This window comes from Equus przewalskii, chromosome 7 (genome assembly GCF_037783145.1).
Source record: "Equus przewalskii isolate Varuska chromosome 7, EquPr2, whole genome shotgun sequence".
NCBI lineage: Eukaryota > Metazoa > Chordata > Mammalia > Perissodactyla > Equidae > Equus > Equus przewalskii.
The window spans coordinates 12270962-12291661 of record NC_091837.1 but is presented as its reverse complement, the minus strand read 5'-3'; the positions used below and the strand labels follow the sequence as shown (position 1 = coordinate 12291661).

Here is a 20700-nt window from a genome sequence, read left to right as displayed (position 1 = left end):
TCCTAGAATTTAGTAAATCTTTGTGCTTTGAAAGCTTGGATTGGAAATATTGACTATTTCACCCCAGGTCATGTCACGTAAGCAGTGGCTCCTTACAGATGTAGGTGGCGCTCCGCCCACTCCAGCAGGGCAGCAGTGTGTCTAAGATGCAGGTCAAGACTCGTGCACCAGCCTGAGGGAGCGCACAGCATAAGGAGGGACCAGAGCCCGGGCACCCTGCAGACAGGGTCTACACAACCAGCTGAACAGGGCAGAGGTGGCCACGAGTGGATCTATCACCAGCCCATTTTCCTGCTGGCCGACCCTACAATAGGTTTTCCTAATTAGAAGCCTGAGTTCCACAGACACTTCAAGCACTAACCCTCCAGTTTCTCCCCTAATGTGGCTATGGGCATACACTTGTACCTCCCTCCTTTTTGCAGAGGGATTCAAAGGAGCTCATGTGGGGCTTTAGCTAGGCTGTCCTACCCTCCCAGGACAGCTGCCGGAGTGCCCAAGAACCTACCGACCACGGTGGTCCACAAACACGGCTCTGGGAATGTGCTTGCCAGCCCCAGTCTCGCTGAAGAACGTGTTGAACGAGTCATCCCCACCGCCGATGGTTTCATCACTTGGCATCTGACCATCAGGTTGAATTCCATGTTCAAGGCAGTGCAGTTCCCAGCAGGCATTGCCGATCTGGACCCCCACCTGCCCCACGTGGATAGAGATGCACTCGTGCTGGGAACCAGAACATAAACATGAGACCCTAGTCTTCAAGGCAGTCGTCACTCTATGACATGCAACCAAGACCTGATATCATAAATTAATGTTTGTAAAATATTTTGGTGTCTGAAGGTTTTCTCAGACACCACATCCCATGACCTGCCAATGATCAGTTCATATCTGAACACCTGCCCATGCAACAAGGATAGAAACACACTTGAGCTATGAATAGGAATACAGCCACTATAATCTCATCTTCCAAGCCATCAATAAGTAATATTGGGGCCAGCCCAGTAGCATAATGTTTAAGTTCACACGCTCTGCTTCAGCGGCCTGGATTTTGCAGGTTTGGATGCTGGGCACACATCTATGCACCACTCGTTGTGTCACACTGTGGTGGTGTCCTACATAAAGTAGAAGAAGACAGGCACCGATGTTAGCTCAGCAACAATCTTCCTCAAGCAAAAAGAGGAAGATTGGCAACAAATGTTAGCTCAGGGCCAATCTTCCTCACAAAAAGAATAAAATAAGTAATGTTAAAAGTTAATATAAAATAAACAGTCAAGTAATTTTGCTGTCACCTAAGGATGGATTTACCACCCTGTTTTAAGCAATGGCTTACAAAATCAGAGAAAATATTTGAAATAACAGTTTTTGGTCACTGGCCAACAGGCAGCAGAGACAGTGATTGCTCATAGATGAGAAACAAAGTCAGCCACATTCCCACCCCAGAAGTTTCCTGCTGAGGAGTTTCCAGGCTGCAGCAGAGGGAGGGAGACCCCAAGCCCAGGGAGCCCCCGAGTGGAGAAGAGAGGATTCGGGGCTCAGGGCGGCCGGGGCAGCAGGAAACCACGGTGCCGATGCTGGAGGGGAGAGAGCTGCAGGGAAAGCGCTCTGTGCAGACCAGCGGGGAGCCCCAGGGAGTCCACAGCTGAGGCCTGCTCAGCACACGTGTGGGAGGGACTCCTGAGCTCACAGCCACCATGCTGGAAAGCCCCTCCCTCACAAACACTGAATGGGCTCCTCAGAAGTGGGGCCGAACGAGGCCTACACTCAAGGCTGTTCTGGACCCACCTGAGAAAGCTGAAAAGCAAGCCTTAAAGGATCAACTGTCTCCAGGTATATTAATAGCACCCCAGAAAAAAGCCTACAGATAGTTAAAGGATCACCAAGAAAATCTAGCAGCCAAGAATGTAAAATTCATAATGTCTGGTATCCAATCTAGACTTATCAGGTATGTACAAAAAATCCAGAAAATATGACCTTATGAAGAGAAAAGGAATCAATAAAAACAGACCCAGAAATGACATAGATGATAGAATTAATAGACAAGGACATTAAAATATTGTATATCCATATACTCAGAAATGCAGAGGAAAAATTAGCATTATAAGGGGAGATGTGTTTGATATTAAGAAGACCTAAGTCAAGCTACTAATGATAAAAAAAAAGATAATGTCTGAAAAGAAAAACGCACCGGATGGTATTAACAGCAGATTACGTACTACAGAAGACAAGATTTGAGGATGATCAAAAAGTTCTGGAAACAGACAGTGGAGCTGGTTATATAACACGTGAATGTACTTAATGCTACTGAATTATATACTTAAAAATGGTTAAAATGGCAAATTTTGTGTCATGCATTTTGTCACCAAAAAAAGGTGACACTCAGCAATAAAAAGGAACCATGTTAACACACGCAACAACATGGATGAATCTCAAAATATATATAGTGAGTGAAAGAATCCAAACAACTGCAAAGACTGAACTCAGTGATCCCATTCACATCAAATTCTAGAAAACATAGAAAAGTAGATTGGTAGGGAGGGGCAGGAGGGCGGGCTTACAAAGGGGCACGAGGGAACTTGGGGGTGATGGACATGTTCATTATCTTGACAGAGGAGATGGCTTCAGGGCAATATGTTAACAAACGTTAACCCTTGTCAAACTATACACTTTATTTTTTATTTTATTTTACTTTTTTGGTGAGGAAGATTGTCCCCGAGCTAATATCTGTGCCAATCTTCCTCTCCTTTGTATGTGGGACAACGCCACAGCGTGACTTGATGGGTGTGTGCAGGTGTACGCCCAGGATCCAAACCTGTAAACCGAGGGCGGCCAATGCAGAGCGAGTGAACTTAACCACTGTGCAACCGGGCCAGCCCCAAATTATACACTTTAAATGAGTACTTAATTTTTATGTCAATTTTACCTTAATCAAACTGTAAAAAATAAGGCAAAATAAAGATTTTTCTCAGACACTCAAAAGCTAAGAGAATTAATCATTAGCAGATCACTACTACAAGAGAGGTTAAAGGAATTCCTCCAGGCAGAAGCAAAAGAATAGTAGATGGAGAATTGGAGCTACATAAAGGAATGAACATCACAACAATTACTAAATATGGCGGCAAATATAAAAGATTTTTACTATATTTTAAAAATATAATTGAATGTTAAGGGAAAATTTAAAAGAATTAAAATATGACAATAGCACCGAGACCAAGAAGGGGACACGGAAGGGGACCATCGTGAAATGGTACAGTGTCATGGGAAGGTTGACTGGCATAAACCGAAGATGTAGGCAGTAATCCTCAAAGCAAACACAAAAAATAAAATGAAGGGGAAGAGCCAAGAAGCTAATAAAGGAGATAAAATGGAATCATACAAATAATTAACCCAAAAGAAGGTAGAAGAAAAGAAGGAAACCGGAAGAAACAAATGGGATAAATAGAAAACAAAGAGCAAGCTGGTGGGTTTAAACCCAACCACACCAATAGTCACATTAACGTCCTTACTAGTTCAATGTAGTTACCCAATAAAAGGCAGCTTGTCAGATGGAGAAAAAGGCAAGACCTAACTCTATGCTCACTACAGGAAGCCCAGAGATATGGCAAAAAGTAAAGAATGGAGAAAAATACAGTATGTTGTGCCTACACCAAAGGAAATAAGAGTGGCTATAGGAACAGCGTGGTTTTTCTTCTATGGTGTTTGTTTTCTGCTGACACCAGCACGTTCTAAGCACGCAGACTGGCCTTGGTCTAGTAGAGGCGAGGCTGGGATGGACGGACTGCCCCATCAGGTGTCCTCCCAGCAGGTTTAGAAAAAACTCCACTCTGGACGAGGCTGGGCAGCAGGGATGGGAAGGGTGTATGGGTACCTGGAAGGGGCAGCAATGACACTGCTCCAGCACGCGAGGACCAGGTGGTGAGTCTGGGGCCTCCCACTCCGCCGCTCATCTCATGCTTCTCCAAGAGCGCCAGGGTGAGCTCAAACAGGCAGCTGGGCGGGCGGACTAGCAGGAACTCAGGGTCTCTCAGTTCTGGCGTTCTCTGATGCCCCAGCAGGCCTCTGGTCAGGGTTGGGGGGCAGGCCCCACCAGACAGCACCTCACCTGCAGAGAGCAGCACACTCGCGTGGTGTCCAGGTAGGGGAGAGCACAGGCCAGGACCAACACTGCTGCTTTCAAAGCATTTTCCCAGGGAAAGAGGGTCATTTCATAATAAAGGAGCCAACACACCAGGAAGGCAAAACTATCCTTAATAGTTATGTATCATTTGAGTCATGGCTTCTACCACAGAGCTTCAAAATACACAAAGAAAAACCGACAGAGCTGAAAGGAGAAATAGACAATCCACAGTCAAAGATTTCAACTCTCTTGATAATTGATTGAAAAACCAGACAGAAATGAGTAAGGATACAGAAGCCCTGGACGGCACTGTCAGCCACTCTGACCTAAATGACATTATAGAACACCCCTCCAACACAGCAGAGGACACATTCTTCTCATAAGCACAGGGGACATTTGCCAACAGAGACCACATTCTCCACCAACCATGAGACAAGCCTCAATAAATCCCAAATAATCCAAACAAGAGTTTGACCAGTAGTGGGAGGAAGAGCAGACTCCAGAGAGCCGTGCACCTCCTCCAGCTCCAGTCTCCGTCACTGCACCCTTGAGTGGTGACCTGGCCCAGTCACCATCACCACACCCTGAGTGGCGACACCAAGACCCTCAGCTGCCCCCGCCCCCAGTGCTGCCAACACCTAGCCCAGCACCAGGGGCAGGGTGCAGGCACATGAGAATAATCGTAACAAACGTTTTGGGAACAGTAAAATGGTTGAGTGTAAGAAATGGATGTGGTTTCATCCAGAGGAGGGACACCAAAGAAGATGTATGTGTACACAGACGGCCACAAAGAGGAAGAACCCAGCGAGGACCTTCGCAGCGCAGGAGATGGGGAGACTGTGCGGTCTGATGCTGTTGGAGAAGGGGTGCAGAGGCAGCAGAGGTGACAGGCCTGGAGGAGCTGCAGTGCAAGACAGTAAATGTGCAGATGCAGGACCAGCCCGGTGGCGCAGTGGTTAAGTATGCACGTTCCGCTTCCGTGGCCCGGGGTTCACCAGTTCAGATCCCAGGTGTGGACATGGCACCACTTGGCAAGTCATGCTGTGGTAGGCGTCCCACATATAAAGTAGAGGAAGATGGGCATGGATGTTAGCTCAGGGCCAGTCTTCCTCAGCGAAAAGAGGAGCATTGGCAGCCAGTTAGCTCAGGGCCAATCTTCCTCAAACAACAAATAAATAAACAAATAAATGTGCAGCAGCCTGGGACCATCATAGACACTGTTCACGTCACAGGGGTCCTCCACACACCCACCAGCAGAACTACCAGAATAGTGAGAGCGAGAAAAAACGAGGGATCAGAGAATGCTCCTGAAGGCCAGGCCCCACAGTGCCAACCTGACCACATGCGGGCCTTGGTCCCCACCTTACTACATGCAGAGACGCTATGGGTGACAAGCACAGTGTTCCAGCCCTCCTGTGTAGGGAGAAGTGATGGAGGGGACTGACAACCAGGGTGCAGGAGAACAAGGCAGACCAGTGAGACAGAAGCTGTATCGGGGTATAGACCACAATTCCGCAGGAGCCCTCCTCGCCAAAGACGGCCCAGAGAAGGTGGTCATGGAGGTCAGGAAAACCAAGGAGATGAGACCTAATGTAAGCAGTCACCTCAGCATGAGCACCTTTAATGACCAACACAGACGCCAAGAAAATCCCAAAGAACAAGATGGCAAAGGGACAAAAGCAGCTGCTCCCCCAGCTGAGAGTCCTTCCCCTCCCGAGGCTGAGCGGGCAGGCCGGGGAAATGCAGGCTCTCCATCGCCACCACCAGCTGGGGAGATGCAGGTTCACCATCACCACCACCAGCTGGGGAGATGCAGGCTCTCCATCGCCACCACCAGCTGGGGAGATGCAGGCTCACCATCGCCACCACCAGCTGGGGAGATGCAGGCTCACCATCGCCACCACCAGCTGGGGAGATGCAGGCTCTCCATCTTCACCACCAGCCAGGCAGATGCAGGCTCTCCATCTTCACCACCAGCCAGGCAGATGCAGGCTCTCCATCTTCACCACCAGCCAGGCAGATGCAGGCTCTCCATCGCCACCACCAGCGGGTCTGGTCAGCCGACAGGAAGGAATGAGTATGAAATTCCAGGAACAAGAGAAGAACAAAAGATCAGAGCTGAAGACCTGAAGTGCTTGCTTTTTGCCCATTGACCAGATAACTAGAACCATCTGCATCATCTATGCAGCATGGCACTTTCAGTATTTTATCTAACGACGTCTCTTTTTGGTAATGATAATCATGTTTTGTTTTGTTTTTAAAAGCCTAGTTTTTCTCAATACACCTTTAAAAGGTTTAAAATTATTTCATATTGACACTGAGCAATGGGCTCACTCTGCTGCTGTGATCTGAGCCAATTAATCACAATGAGTTAGGGATAAAGAAAGGAAGTTTTAACTCGATTAGCCAGCATAAGCAGGAAGATGGCAGACTAACGTCTCAAAAAAACCATCTCCGGAAATTACAGAACCTTGAGGTAGTTATCTAGGGAAAATGGGCAGTGAGGAGGGGGTCCAGGGATGTTGGTCTCCAGGTATGAGGGGCTCTAGGGTCTTTCATTGTCCTTTTCTCCTGTCAGTGATGATTAATATCTTGCAGGTGTGTTTCCTGCCTGTGGTCAGCCCATTCCTAGAGAGAAACTCATAGAATGAAGTTTTAATGTACCAAGACTTAGGGGAATACATCCATAAAGAGAAGCCATACATCAGGAGAGCTTGTGAATTATTTTAGAGTACGTGCAGAGCAGCGAGCAGTCACACAGAAGGGGTGGAGGGCCATTTAGCATAACAAGATGGTCTCACTTATATGCACTTACAATATCTGGTCGAGTTAGGTTTTTAAGAACCTCACTTTTAATTTGTGATAAAAGCTTACAACTGGATATTTTCAAAAAACTGCAAGCACCTGTTAATAAAGATCTTAGTAAAAAAAATTCAAACAATAAAACAAATGTTTTCTAAATGTTGGAATTAAGTTAGAAATCAGTAACACAATGATATCTGAAAAATCCCTAAATATTTGGAAACTAATAACAAGGGAGATTAGAAAGTATTTTGACTGGAATGAAAAGGAACACATGACATAGCAAAATTTGTGGGACTCAGCTAAAACAGTGTGTAGAGGGAAACTTATAAATAAAACATTCATATCAGGGGCTGGTCCCATGGCCAAGTGGTTAAGATCACACCCTCTGTTTCTGCAGCTCAGGGTTTTGCTGGTTTGGATCCTGGACACAGACATGGCACCATTCATCTAAGCCATGCTGAGGCGGCCTCCCACATAGCACAACCAGAAGAACCTACAATTAGAATATACAACTACGTACTGGGGGGCTTTGGGGAGAAGAAGAAGAAGAGAAAAAAAAGATTGTCAACAGATGTTAGCTCAAGTGCCAATCTTTGAAAAAAAACACTCATATCAGAAAAAGCTAGAAAGGTCCAAAATCAACACCTATAAAACTCTTCCAGAAAAGAGAGGAAGAAGGAACGCTTTCCAACTCACTCTATGAGGCCAGCATCACCCTGGTACCAAAACCAAGGACAGGATAAAGAAACACAGACCAGTATCCCTCATGCACACAGACACAGAAAGCCTTTCAAAATCAGTGACCTAAGCTTTCAACTTAAGAAACCAGAAAAAGAGCAAATATCCTAATTATGCAGGAAAAAAGGAAATAATAAAGAGCAGAAATAAACTAATCAGAAAACAGAAAACAAGAGAGAAAACTAGATGAAACCAAAACTTGGCTTTTTGAGCTGAAAATCACACTGATAAACCTCTAGCAAAATTGATTCAGAGAAAGAAAAGACACACATTACCAATATCAGGAACGAAAAAGAGGATGTCACTATTGATACTAAGGTATTGAAAGGGTACAGGAATATCCTGAGCAACCTGTGCCAATAAATTCAACAACATAAGGGAAATGGACAGATTCCTTATACCCACTGCTGGAGCCCCCTCAAGGAGAGAGAATCAAAATGAGATAGGCAGTTAAAACGGCCACATCAGGATCCAGATCATTTTAAGCATGGGTATTATTTCCCTATCATATAACTATGGATCACATTACAGTTCAGAAATCTCAAACTGCTTCAAGTTCTTTCTGATTTCCCAACCCAGCACTGTAATCTCCTAGCTCATAAGAGTGATGGTCTGGAAGCCTAGAAATTCTGCTTCTGGGCTTGTCCTTAGTAAATGAAAGACAAGGGGCTAAGTCACAGATGATAGGCTACTTCTGGTTCCAACCAAACTGCAACACTGAGCCAGAAGCTAAATTATCCTTTGAGGCAGGGAAAATTCTCCAGAAGGTTCTCAACTTTGGGATGAGGCTCTGGGATGCATAAAGTAGGATTTCAATCAACATTTCTGTACCTGGGGTTTCCATTAAATTCATCTTGACACACAAACCCTTCTAACACAAAGGGGAAGTACCTGGAATGAACAATATGGTCTCAGAGAAAACCAGTATAAGTTCTCTTAGGTTAAATTCACACCAATTCATCACCACCTCCCCCTCACCTGAAGTTTCTTAATTTAGTTGATTCAACTAAGTACCTTGGCCTTTAAAATCATATTTAGGGGGCCGGTACAGTGGCATGGTGGTTAAGTTCATGCAGTCTGCTTCAGTGGCTCAGGATTCGCAGGTTCGGGTACTGGGTGCAGACCTACACACTGCTCATCAAGCCATGCTGTGGTAGTGTCCCACATACAAAATAGAGGAAGATTGGCACAGATGTTAGCTCAGTGACAACCTTCCTAAAAAACATCATAATTAGGCAATTCAACTTGAGAAGACACTATTATACCAACAGCCAATGGCTGAACAGCTCTTCTGAAAGTATTAATCATGGTATTTTTCTCTTTGAAGACAAAGCCTTTGCTAAAAATAACAGCTCCTAAAAATGACGAAATGCACAAATTTCTTCTAATGTGGAAGCTTCCTTTAACGTGTCAGGTAATAGAAGACACATTTCCTTTACATTTGGAATACTTCACCTCTAAATAACATTGTTTTGAGCACCTTGATTTCACGCTGTGCAATGACCAATAACAGAAGCCTCAAAACCAACTTTTATAAAAGGAAAATGCAGCGGTTAGTGTGAGTTATTATGTACTTATAATATTTTATAAATTTTTGAAGCTACCACAGTGGGCAGGAGGGAAAACTGAGGCTGAGATGACTAGTCATCGGCCTCACTTAACTGGGAACAAGTGAAACTTGAACTGGACCTTGTAAAGCCCTGTCCCAGGGTCCTTGTGCCCTCTCTCCACATAAGCCTGTCTCTTGGGCTCCGCTTGTTTTAGAGGTGCAGTATGAGAGGGTGTTGGTTGGGTTTCATTTACGTGTAAACTATCACCGCGTTAATTCAACAATTACCCAGTAGATACCTATGAGCTGAGGATATAAAAATGAACAAATTAAAGGCAGAAGCCTACCCTGCTGTGGGAAAACAGGAATTCTCATACATTGCTGATGGAAGGGAATCCGACAACATCTACAAACTCACAGCCATCCACTTCTGGCATCCCGTATGTATCTACACCAGTAAGAACTAGCAAATGCACAGATACTCACTTACATGTAAAAGCAGCCTTATATGTAAAAGCAGGACAGCATTCCAGTCTGCAGCGATACACAACAGGCTGAACAACCTGCAGCCACACTCTGGAACACTGTGCAGCCGCAAACGACAACTCAGATCTTTGTAGGCTGACACAGAGGGAGCTGGATGTTTTGTACAATCAAAAACAGGTGAAAGAGTGTCCACTGGGTGCTACCTTTGGTGCAAGAAAAAGGGGATATAAGCAAATCTATTTGTTTGCTTGGTTTTGCTTAAAAAAAATTAACAGTATAAACAACCAGAAAAAAACCTATCTAACGGAGGAAGCAAGATTTTCCCCATATACCATTTTCGATCATTCTTATTTCAAGACCCTGTAAATACTGCCCATTTTCTTAAGTGCCCTCGTGAGCTTGCAGTGTAGCAGAGACACACAGGAGAGAGCTCAAGTGCAACACTTGGTGCTGAATCGGGAAGGAAGAGTCTGGAAGAGCGAGAGCAGAAGGCGACCACACATGCGCAGTGTGCCTGGTGCCCACCCCTGACCCACAAGCTGGGGACACGACCCTGGGTGGTGCCTGGTCCTGGCACTGCGCGAGCAGGTACAAGGTCCTTCAGTACCACACACCCCCGCCCCCGACTTCACCCCAGGCCTGGCCTCCAAGCCTCGCCTCCTCCCAGATCCCCGCCGGCTACCCGCCGGGCTGCATTGGGAGCTCCCATCTCATCCTGGTCCAACTCCACGCGCCTGACTGCGAGGTCCCGCGAGGTCCTGATTGGCTCGCCGCCCGCGTGATTGCCATTGGCTCTGACCCATTTGGGGGGGCGGGCCCTGGCCAGGAGCCAAATCGCGATTGGCCATTTTCTTGAGCAGCGAAATCGCTCTTTTGATTGGTCTTCACTTTGGGCGGGAAGCGCCCCTCGGCGGCGGCTGCAGCAGCGCAGCGGCTGCACATCTGGCGCCGCGTCAGCGGAAAGCTGCGAGGCTGGCGGCGGCTGAACAACTGCGGAGGGGCGGCCGCGGGGCAGTAGGGAGCCCCTGACGGGTGGAGGCCGCGCTGCCGGAGCTCTCGCACCGGAGCCCCACTGTCCGTCCTTGACAGGCAGTCTCACCGCGAGCGGCACGGGCGTGGCGAGGACAGGGCCTGGGCCTGGGAAAGGCCTTGGCGGACGTCAGCTCTGCAAACACCCGTGAGGGGGCGGTCCGCGCCCTCTCACTGGCCTGAGGTCAGTGTCCTGGGCTGGGAGGAAGCTTTACGCGGTGGGGGAGGGGGGGCGGAGAGGGGAGGTCGGGGGCTGTCAGGGGCAGACGGGTCACCGACTCCTACAAGAGCACGTGTGACTGACCACGTTATGGGTCCCCGGGAGGAAGTGGCGGGGAGACTCGAGGAAGGAGACAGGGGTACCTCCGCCTTCCAGAAGCCTTGAGGACCTGTGAGCGGGTCTTGAAGAAAGGATCGCGAGGTTTCCAGGCAACAAGGAGGGAAAGGTGGAACGGGCAGGGGGGGCTCTGGCGAGTTGTGGGATTCACCCGGGCGTGGTCTGCGGTCGAGAGGGCGACGCAGGCGGCTCTGGGCTGGGCTGGCGCGACCATGGCCGGACCAAGGAGCTTGGCTCTCCTGGGTGGGCGGGAGCAGGACAGCAGCAGATGAGGGTTGACAGGCGCCTAGGGGGAGCACATGGCAGCATGGGGAGTGTGGGGGCGGGAGACCCCACAAGCGGTCATGGCAGGAGGCCGGAGAATTTCCCACCCCCACACCTTGGTGAGAGGACCCAGAACTTCCAAGGCTCCTCGAATGGTGACTGGTGCCCCTTTTTACCGCTCCAATCTCCCCCATTCCTGCTGCTGGTCCATGGGAGAGTGTGTTCACCCTGCAGAAAGAAAGAGCCCCTTCTCCTGGCTCTTCTAAGCACAACCTGAATGAGCTGGAATTTTTGTAGAGAAGGCAGCAACAAAAAGGAGTTAAATGTAGACAATAGAAATACATAAATATAAATTATATATAGTAATTTACGAGTATAAATTATATATTAAAATACTAATAAAGATAAAGTAAAAATTAGAGAAACACAGATGCAAAACGTAGATTTCTTGCCCTGCCTAGCGCGGCTGGGCCAATGGGCACGTGGGATAGTGTTCTCAGTGGCAGTTCAGATGGTCTGGGTTTGAGCAACAACCCCCGCCCCACCCCATGGAGTCAGTGGGCACAACTCTTCAGCTGCCTGCTCCTCCCTTGCTCTGGCAGGTTTCAGGAGTGTGGTCTGGATGGTAGAAGGATTGCACAGCTGCCGGGGACTTCCAAGGAGCGGTGTTTGGAGAAACAGTTACTCTTCCCAGGGACGCCCAACAGAGTGGAGCCAGGGTCAGCCTCAGGCAGAGAGGCTGCAGGAATTGGGGGAGGATGCACCTGTGGTAACGGCTGGAGCATGTGGGGACAGATGTGACTGCCATTTCCAGGGCTGGAGACAAAAAGAAGGAAGGGCTGGGAAACCAGTTCATGGTGAGGTGTAATGAGGATAATTGTGGAGAGGTAATATGGGGCAGCATGCAGTGGGCCTTGGTGGTGGAGCTTGGGCTAAATCTGGCCCTGGGGAGAATAGCAGACTAGGGGAGGGGACAGCCTGGGGACAGAGAGGATGGAAGCTGCAGGAGACAGACAAAGGTGGAGGAAAAGATAGCAATGAGGACTGACCTGGGAGAAATGTCACACTTTTTCTGCACCCCACCTCCCCTGTGAAAATTGAGCAATCTCATTTGGACACTAACAGAAGGGGAACTTCAGGAGGCAGGAGGACATAGGCACATCTGGGTCACAGGTGGAGTGTAGACTCAGTGATTAACAGTAGTTGGGGGAAGTAATGCCCTCATTTCGTTAACCTAAAAATAGCCAAAATGAGAGGCAGAGAGGCGTTTAGTTGGGGATGGCCGAGTTGTAGTCCAGGGAGCAGAGATTCAGGTAGAAACCCAAATAGTGTCCTGCTAGGGAGTAAAAGTCAGGGGCTTTGAAAAGCACAGAAGGGAGGTTTGCTTTACAAAGCGTGTTAACTGGGATTGGAGGCAGAAAACTGATCTTGGCTAAGAAGAATCCATTGCTGAGACTAGCCAGAGGGAGGCAAACGTCCATCACTGTGACGAGCTGCAGGTGTCTTGCAGCGTTACTCAGTTCAGAGGTTCGTGTCCTGACCCATGAGGACGTGCGTAAGACCCATGCCCTTCATGGCTTCCCAGCTCCATTTTCGAGCCCTCAGACATAAGTGACTCTGTCCTTCACATTCACAACCTCAATCAGGAAATACACAAGGGGCTGGCTTGGAGGAAAGACTGGTCTCCCAAATCTTCCTCTGTTCCTCTGTTGACCAGGCTTCATCTCTCTCTGGCGCTCAGCCCTTCCTGCCCCTGGAGTTCTTTCTTGGAAACAGTTTGGTGCTTTATCTTTTATTTTCACAACAAGTTTATTTACACACCATAATATTCACCAACTGAAAGTGTACGCTTCAGTGGGTTGTACTACATCCACAGAATTGTGCAACCATCACCACTGTCTAATTTCAGAACATTGTGATCACCCCAAAAGGAAAGTCTGTCCCCATTAGCAGTCACTTCCCATTCCCCTCTCCCCCATCCCCTGGCCACCACTAATCTACTCTCTGTCTCTATGGATTTGCCTATTCTGGACATTTCATATTAATGAAGTCATACAGTATGTTGTCTTTTGTAACTAGCTTCTTTCACTTAGCACAGTGTTCTCAAGATTCATCCATGTTGTATCACGACTTTATTCATTCTTATGGACAAATGATATTCCATTGTATGGCTAGTTCACACTTTATTTCTCCACCAGAGATGATGGACATTTGGATGGCTTCTACTCTGGGGCTACTATGAGTAATGCTGCTGTGAAAATTCATGTACACATCTTTTTGTGAACACACGTTTTCATGTCTTGGGTACATACCTGGGGTGGAGTGGCTGGATCATACAGTAACTACATTTTTGGCATTTTAAGGAACTGCCCCATGGTTTTCCAAAACAGCTGCACTATCTCACATTCCCACCAGTAGTGCATGAGGGTTCCAGTCACTCCACGTCATCTTCAACACTTGTTCTTCTTTTTTCTTTTTTTAAAAAAAGGATTGTATACCACAGTCAAGTGGGATCCATTCTAGGGAAGCAAGGATACTTCAAGATCCACAAATCAATCAACGTGACACACCGTATTAACAAAATGAAGAATAAAAATATGATCATCTCAATAGATACAGAAAAAGCACCCGACAGAATTCAGCATCTGTTCATGACAAAAACTAGACAAAGTTCAACACTTATTCTTATCTTACTTTTTGACTGTAGCCATCCTAGGGGATGCATCACACTGTGGTTTGATTTGTATTTCCCTAATGACTAATGATGTTGTCTACGAAAATAATCCATAACCAAGCTATAAATGAAAATTGAGGTGAGTTTTTTATGAGCCAGATCTGAGGCCTAGCCTGGGGCCTTCCTTCCCCAAGAAAGGAAGGGCACCAAGGAATTGGGGTGTACAGAGTGGTTACATACGATCTTGGAACAAAGAACATACATCACATATGATAGGAATGTCCCTTTAACCACAGTCACGAGATTGCCTAGCTGGCACAGCATAGGTATTCACACGGTAGGTAGTAGGTCTGCTCTCTCGATGGACCCAGCAGGGTAGTAGGTCTGTTGTCTCTGGCGGGGTGGTCACAGGTGAGCTGGGTAGTCACCGAGTGAGCACAGCGATCAATTCCTAGCCTAGGGAGAGATGCTTATTCTAAAGGAAATGCCAATGTGGGGGAAGTTGCACCTTTATCTTAAGGCCATTTGTTCTTGTCTTTGGGGCATAGCAAATGCTTAAAGCAGATATGCAGTCCAGACTCAATGGTCATGTCAGGCCCTTTTGGAAACATAAAGTCAATCCGAATTAGGTTTACATCAAATGGCTTCCTCATATTCTCCAATATATCCTATTGTTGCCATTTTTCCCTTTTGATCTATAATCTTTCAATAGAAAACATTAATGATCAAAATATTGTCCCTTGGCACCAGGGTGGTTGCTGCCTGCCCTGGATCCATCATGTTCCTCAGCGCTAGGCTTTTATCTCATTTATTTTCCCTGTTGTCCACATTGGGGGGAAATAGTCAGATATATTGGACAAGCATAGAGGTATATATTAACAGAGGAAGCATTTCATAGGTTATATAAATTTCCATTAATTTTAGATTGTTGCACAAACATTGTATATGTGCTTTTCTATCACTCTGCACATATACACTATATATGATCATAGAACAAGTGCGGTAAAAATATTGATAATTCAACATATATTTTAAAAAATTAGTCTGAATTGAGTTCCTAGGCATAGTCCTTATCAGAAAAGGAAATTTGTCCTGGGTTATAAGATCAATCGACTACCTCATGCCATCGAGCAATCATTACTCTAGTTTGTATGCCAGTTTTACAACACTGAGTAAACAATAGTTTGAATATTATGACTAGTACAATAATTCCAAGAAGTAATAGAAATAGAAATTGCAGTTTGGACCAAAAAGGAGAACCAATACTGGAAGGGAGCCAACCAAACAAATGAAGACTGGGTGTAGAATCGCTTAATGGCTTCACCTGTTTCTTCACGCGCTTTAGCAGAGATGACACATTGGAAGACTCATCACGTATAAAAGCACAGCATTCAGTTTGAGTGACTGTATATGTACCACCTTGGAATGCAGTTAAAATATCTAAAGCCATTCTATTTTGAAGGATAGACTTTCTCATTCAAGACATTTTAGTATTTAATAAGGCTATTCCTGCTTGCCTATCCTTGACGGCTTGTTGAGTAAATTTAGTCAGGGCTTTTATATGTATAATGACATCTTTTAGCCCCAAAGAAGGAACAAATATAATCACTTGGTGGCCATAGCAGTGGAGCACTGAATGAGCCCATCCGGCCTTAAAGAGAGGAAGATTGGCAATATGTGTTAACTCAGTGTGACTCCTTCCCTGCTTTTAAAGGAAACTCAGGGTGCAGCGTTTTAGCCATCCAGGCAGTGGCCAAGGCCAGAGATTTTTTCCACATAACCATTGAGTTCCATTAGGAGATGCCCGATAAATTCCTGGCCTTCAAGACTGTCTATTCCAAATTAATCACTTTTTTAAAGTATGATAATATTCCAAAACCTTAAATGGAACAATCATAAAATAGGCATACAGTTTAAGCATAACAAAGGTTTAAATGAGGGGCTATAAGGTTGAGAATATGGGCCTGGCCTGGAGTCTTGGGACAGCTGTCAACAACAGATGCCGTCGTCTTCTCATTCTGGTGTGGTCCTTTCCAACAGGCTGCAAAGAGTCTTTTATTTGATGTCTCTTCTGATAAGTAAATTCTCCAGGTTGTAGTCCATGATCCTTAAGGTCTGGGAGTTCTCAGTGAAAAAGTCAGCTATCAATCTTTCATTTCTTTTAAGCACCTGAATAAGACCCTGATAACAATGTAATATATCCCTTAAGCAAAGTTGGTTCATATATTTCCTCATTCAGTTACATAGGCTGTCCTATTATTTATTTCAAAAGGAGACAGCCAATGTTTACAAAAAGTGTAGATCTAAGATTAAGGAGCACTAGCAGAAGAGCTTTTGGCCATGAGAGGAAGTGTTTTTGAAAGTTTTGCCAATTAAGTTTTGATTGTGCCATTAGTTCTTTCCATCAATCCTGAGGATCAGGGATGGTAAGCACAGTGGAAATGCTACATTAGTGGCCAAATATTACAAATGGATTTAATTATTTGCCCAGTGAAATGAGTTCCCTGGTCACTGTGTAAACTTGGTAGGAATTTCTCAAACAAGAACTATCCTTTTTAATCATAATTCACCTAAAGCTGTCGCTCTTCTGTAAGGAAAGTCCTTAACACAATGTGAGAACATACAGATCATTACAAGACATATTTATCCTTGAGATGGTGGCCTTTGGACAAAGTCCAATTGCCATACCCCTAAGGCTCCCTTAGGAGGGGAAAGTGGCCTTATGACTCGTGAAATAGTTTCTCTAGAGTATAGGCTTTATGAACCACCATGAGAGAAAGTTTCTAAAAGTATTGTTTTTCCCTTCTTGTTGTCACCTTTATATTTTTTTCTTCTGTGGCAATTTCTTGAGCCTATAGAAGGAAATCTTTTATTGGGTTAGCAAAGTTAATAGAAAGTAGCAGGAATTCTTGAAGTTGGACAGCATATGCAGCTTGATAACATTCTTGCTTATCATTTAAGTAAGACTCATCTGTAAACCACATTAAATAATAGAATGTGGTTGTGTTCTTCTCCCCTTGTGATGTTGGAAGCAGGGTAGCAGGGTTAAAATAGTGAAAAATATTTACCTACACAATATAACCTAAGAAGGTTTATCATCATTTACTTGGCAATGCTTCCCATGCAGTTTAGCACCAAACAAGCCCAATTAGTATCCCCCCTTTATAGGAAGACAGAACAAATTTCTTTGAGAAGTCACAGGTGCCCTCTGAAAATTCTCAAAGAATATCAAATAAAGACTTCATTTAGGGGGCCAGCCCTGTGGCTGAGTGGTTAAGTTCATGCGCTCTGCTTCGGCGGCCCAGGGTTTCGCCGGTTTGAATCCTGGGCGCTGACATGGCACCACTCATCAAGCCATGCTGCAGTGGCATCCCACATGCCACAACTGGAAGGACCCACAACTAAAAATACACAACTATGTACTGGGGGCTTTGGGGAGAAAAAGGAAAAATAAAATATTTAGAAAAAAAAAAGACTTCATTTAGGATATGAATTATTGGGAGCTTGTCAAAAACATCAAAAGATTTAAAACACTTACTTAAACGAGATCAAGGGATTGCTGATCTTGTCATCGTGAAACTAGGGTCACTGAAACAATGCTTCATAATAATATTTAACCAAAGTGACAACAGAAACAGTCAAAAACCTTAATAGAGAGACGTCAGTCTTTTTGAACAGAGGAAATTATCTTAACAAAACACAGATCTTCTGTCCTTTAGGTCAACTTTCTCAGGTAAACCAAATCTTTTATAACCTCGAAAGCAGATTAAGGGTTTAAGAAAGTTACCCTTTTAAGAAAGAAAGCCAAATTCTAATTTTTGTACCAGTTTACTTTTTCATGTCAAACCTTACTTAATTAAATTTCTTTTAATCTTAGCCAACTTGATCATGTATAGAATTCCTCAGGGTTTTACTTTCACTAACCTTTTGTCACTTTCTTTTCCATTTAGAATTTGTCCCATGCTCTTCTTTTTTTCCTCCTAGTACTTCAGGACAAATTTATCTTTCTTAACCCAACAAACAAAAATATTTCCATTTTTTTACCTTCTTTACTGAAAACTTACATCTTACTCTGAATACAAATATATTTTCCTTATTAATTTCTAGTAGCTTTAATCACATATTAGAATTATTAACTTTTAGAAACCTTAATTTTTAGTGAAAATTAAGAAGTAAGCAATTATAAACTTTCTTTAGCATTTTGTGGCTTGGCAAATTTATAAACACTTTTCATAATTTCTAAAAACATGTTACTCCATAATACAATCTTTTAATAAAATATAAGACATGTTTACTAATACACTTAGACACCTTTTAGTTTTTCTGTAATAAGCCAAAAGTAGGTAAACCTACATTTAATAACTAATGTCCAATACTCTATCTTATTTAAAGATGATCAAGATATTTAATGGATACTTATCATTTAAATTAACCTAGCAAAACTTCAAAGTTTCAAGATACCAAAGACATTTGGGAAGCTATTTTAAGTACATGCACCATAACATATAATTGTTGTTAAAAGTTCACCCAACACTCATCTTTTTAAAATCTATTAATTTCTTGTTCCCAATAATTCTTTAGATTGCCTATAAAGACTTGATGAGACATTAGACAAAATTAGCCATCCTTGTAAGTTATTATTTTTGTTAACCAGTTTTGTGAGGGATAACATCAGCTTATTTGACCAGTAAACATAGAATAAAGGCTGCATGTCTGTGTCATATCCATGTCAGCTCTGAGAACATGCCTGATTTAATCAAACCAACAAACTTAAACAAGCTTTCATTTACCAAAGACTATTTCATATCAGGTTAACTTGAAAGACATTTGGGTTAGTTGCATTAAAACAAGAAATTTTGTAAGTGCTTACTTTGAGTCAATTGAATAGAGCTCTATAGAAATCGTACCAGCGGGATGTAAAATGCCACACATTTATAACATAAATATATATACACACACACAAACAACAGACAGATACCTTAGATTTCTGGGCTAATGTGGCTCATAGCAGACCACGGCAGCAAAAACATGTTTTCCTAGTTTTTTTTCTCTTTCTTTCTTTCTTTTTGGCTTAGGAATCTGGCTTGGGAATATCCTCCTTTGTGAAGCAATTGCAGTCACAGTATGAAGCCAACTGGTGTTCAGAGGAGAGGCTGTCCATTCGGGAACTGATCAGGCTTTTTTAGAAGCTCTATTTCCCACTTTTATTTCAATTTTGTTTTGCTATCAAGTTCAAACAACTCCTAAAGACAGTATAATGGGTCAGAAAATGTTCTGCTTATGAGCATTACTCCCTAGAGAAAGGTCATAAGTGCTCTCTGATGCCTCAGTTTCTCCCTCTGGCAGTCTAAAACTGCAGTGGGGGCTCAGAGTGTGGGTGACCAGCTTCCCTGGATGAGCCATAATTAATTAACATGAATGAGAGTGGAGTTCCCTATGGGACCACTACACGTCACCAGGATTGATCCTCTGACATTCCCACTGAAGTCCTCAGTTGCCTGAGAACACCTTTGTGGCTGGGAGGAGAGTGTCCCTTTTCTTCAGAGCTGAACACATGCAGTCTCTCATTTCTCCATCAAGCAGTTTGTTCAGACTTTATAAACACAAGTCTTTCCAATTTAAAGCCAAATTTAAAAGGTCAGCCTGTCTCATTCACTCCAAAGTTCCCCCTGGGCTCCCTGGCCTAGGAAATGCCCCCTAGGTTTCTGTTTCCTAGGAATTCCCCCTAGATTCCTCTTACCTAGGGTGTGTACCAGTACCCCCTTAAGACGCCTAGTCTTAAGGTTTGAAACCGTTAATATGAACTCTTAGACCATCAACTTAAAATAAGGAGGTCTGGGTTTCAAGATAACTCACCAGGGTCACCTGAAGAATGCAGTGATGGTGGGGGGAGGGAGTCTCAATGGGCCCCTATTGGTACCAAATGCCAGTTCAGTGTAGATTCCAGGTGGTTTCCGGTGGCTTTCCCTGAAATCCTGCCACAACTACGCCAAGAAATGTTGATGCAAATGATCCATAACCAATCTATAAATGAAAATTGGGGTGAGTTTATTCTGAGCCAAATGTAAGGACCATATAGCCCAGGGCCTTGTTTCCTCAGGGAAGGAAGGGCACCAAAGAAGTGGGGTGTACAGAGTGGTTAGATACCCTCAGAAAGCATGTTTCACGTGTGATTGAAGTGTCCCTTTTACAGTAGTCATGAGACTGCTCTGTTGGCACAACGATTGATAGACACAGCAGGTAGTAGGTCTGCTGTCTCAGTGGACACAGCAGGGTAGCAGGTCTGTTGTCTCGAGCTGGTTAGTCACAGGTGAGCACAGCAATCAATTCCTCGCCTAGGGAGAGATGCTTATCCTTAAGGAAATGCCAATGTGGGGGAAGTTGCCCCTTTATCTTAAGGGCATTTGTTCTTGTCTTTGGGACGTAGCAAATGCTTAGAGCAGATATACAGTGTATGCTCAATGACCATGTCAGCCCCTTTTGGAAAAACGAAGTCAGGCCGAACTAGGTTTACACCAAATGGCTTCCTCATATACTCCAATAGCTTCCTCATATACTCCAATATATTCTATTGTTGCCATTTTTATTTCTCAGGTTGCTTGAGCTTTTGGTGTCATATTTAAAGAAACCACTGTGGGAGGGTAAAATGGGTAAAAGAGGTCAATTATATGGTGATGGATGGGAAGTACACTTTTGGTGGTGAGCAC

At 44.5% G+C, this 20700-nt stretch overlaps 1 pseudogene; it reads left to right on the top strand.

Annotated features, from left to right (window-relative positions):
* The first annotated feature begins 1910 nt into the window (after window positions 1-1910).
* Window positions 1911-10545, top strand: LOC139084629 (Y-box-binding protein 1 pseudogene; annotated as a pseudogene).
* The last annotated feature ends 10155 nt before the right edge of the window (window positions 10546-20700 follow it).